Here is a 2,644-nt window from a genome sequence, read left to right on the forward strand (position 1 = left end):
ATCTTGTCCCAGGGAATGGCTAAGGAAACATAAGAAACAGCAAAAAGATCAAAGTTGCCGAGAGTGCATTCTTTGGAGACTGTGAGGCCCAGTCTCTAGCTTTGGAAGCTTTCTTTGACCTCTCTGAGTCTCCCTTTCTTGCTCAGTTGTTGCAAAGATCAATGTTCATTTCTGTAAGATACGAAGAGTGAAGTCTGGCCAACCATTAGGGTATGCCTAGCTAGGCCTGACTGACTTGTGTTTTGTTTTGTTTTTTTTAATTTGGTTTTTTTTTTTTTGACCGTGCCATGCAGCATGCCGGAGAAGGCAATGGCACCCCACTCCAGTACTCTTGCCTGGAAAATCCCATGAATGGAGGAGCCTGGTAGGCTGTAGTCCATGGGGTCGCTACTAGTCGGACACAACTGAGCAACTTCACTTTGACTTTTCACTTTCATGCATAGGAGAAGGAAATGGCAACCCATTCCAGTGTTCTTGCCTGGAGAATCCCAGGGATGGGGGAGCCTGGTGGGCTGCCGTCTATGGGGTCGCACAGAGTTGGACATGATTGAAGGGACTTAGCAGCAGCAGCAGCACGCAGGATTTTAGTTCTTAACCATTTGACCACCAAGGAAATTCCAGGTCTGTTCAACTTTTAACACTGAACATCCTGTGTCACAGGAAATATTTCAGTCCCAGACAAACTGAGACATTCAGCCTAGAACCACTCCCTCCCAAGCAGTACCCTTAGGGTCCCTTTTGAAGGAACTATGTTGACATGGCAGCTGTTGAGCATATACAGAGAGGGGCAGGGACCACGTGAAGGAACACCTGAGACCAGGGAGGAAGATGACTCAGGATGGTGCCCACCTGTGATGTGCTTGATTCCCCCAGGCTCATCTGGCTGCTGTCTCAGCCTGGCACATAATAGGTGCTCACTAAATAGCTGGATAGATGATGGCTCTTTTTACAGGGATTTTCTTCAATGTTGGGATTTACTTTTTTTTTTTAATATTCATTTATTTATATGGCTGTGCTGGGTCTCAGTTGCAGCATGCAAGATCAATCTTCCTTGTAGCATGCAGGATCTTTAGCTGCGGCATGCAGGATCTAGTTCACTGAGTAGGATCTAGTTCTCCGACTAGGGATTGAACCCGGGCCCCCTGCACTGGGAGCTCAAAGTGTTACCCACTGGAAATCCCAGGATTTATTTTTTTTAGTATGATGGCCCCTTCCACCTGCCAGTCTGAGGTGAGGATCTGTTACTAGAGGCAGGTAATATGGTGTGGAAAGCACCTGCATTGAATAAGAGACTTCAGCAGAGTCTGTGGATGAGTGTGTTGGGGTGGGGGGAGGTTTGGGGAAACATCTAGAATATTTTTTTTTATCTTTTAAAACCTTTAAATGAGGTGTCCATCAGCTCCCAGTGATCCTCACCTTCTTGGTACTCCTGCCCCTGTGTGATCTTCTCCTCTTGTGTTTGGGCTGGCTCTAGTGTCTTAACTTGCTTTTGAACAGAACACAACAGAAGCGACAGGATGCCCCTTCTGAGATTAGGCTATAAGAGACTGTGACTTCTGTCTTCCTTGCACCATTTCTCCCTGGCTCTTCTCATTTGCTTGCTCTGATGAAGCAAGCTGTCAGTCACAAACTATTCTCTGGACAGGCACACATGGCAAGGAGTTGAGGGCAGCCTCTGGCCGGCAGCCACTGAGGAACTGAATTCTGCTGGGATCATGAGAGTGAGGTTAGAAGTGGGCCCTTCCCTAGTCACACTCTCAGATGACACTGCAGCCCCTGCTGGCTTCTTGGTTATAGCCTTGAGAGAGCCCCTAAATAGAGGACCCAGCTAACCCTTGCCTGAATTTCTAACCCAAGACACTGATAAAATAAATATGTTGTTTAAGACACTAGCAGTAAAGGAAAACTAATACAAATCTATACACAAAAAAGCACATATGTGCACAGCTTGATGAATTTTTATAAGTTGAACATTCCATATAACTAGTGAGTAGATGAAAAACAGAAAAATACCAGAGTCGCAGGAAACTCCATTCATATTCCCTTTTAGTCACTAGATGTACTGTCCCCTTTCTCCTGCTTAGAATAACCTCTATTTTGAGTTGTAACAGCATAAGTTTGTTTTCTTTCTTTTGTACTTTATATAAATGTGATTACACAGTACATAAAACAACTTTTTAGCAGATTCTCAGAGATCCGTTAATACATTGAGAACCACTGAGACACATGGAGACCCAGCGACATGTCTGTCCATAGTTATCATCACAGTCTTGGCCTGGGAGTGGGTGATCTGATTGTAGAAGAGAAATATTGGTTACTTGGACAGAAATAGGCCTAGAACAGGAGGAGCAATTTATTCAGCCACTGTGACTTCATGACGATGTGCTGACAGTTACTTCCTTTTGTCCTGAGTCTCCAGGACCCATGCTATTGCCTGTCTGTAATTCGATTTCCCGAGAGACCAGGCCCAGGAAACAAAAACTACTAAAACATAATTAGCCATATTTATCTGTCTTCATGAACCACCACCCCAGTGTTTGGGTTTTTACTCTATCTTCCCTGGGTAGGGAAGATCCTCTGGAGGAGGGTATGGCAACGCACACCAGTATTCTTGGCCTGGAGAATCCCATGAACAGAAGAGCCT

The sequence above is a fragment of the Capra hircus genome, chromosome 7 (genome assembly GCF_001704415.2).
Source record: "Capra hircus breed San Clemente chromosome 7, ASM170441v1, whole genome shotgun sequence".
In the NCBI taxonomy this organism is placed as follows: domain Eukaryota; kingdom Metazoa; phylum Chordata; class Mammalia; order Artiodactyla; family Bovidae; genus Capra; species Capra hircus.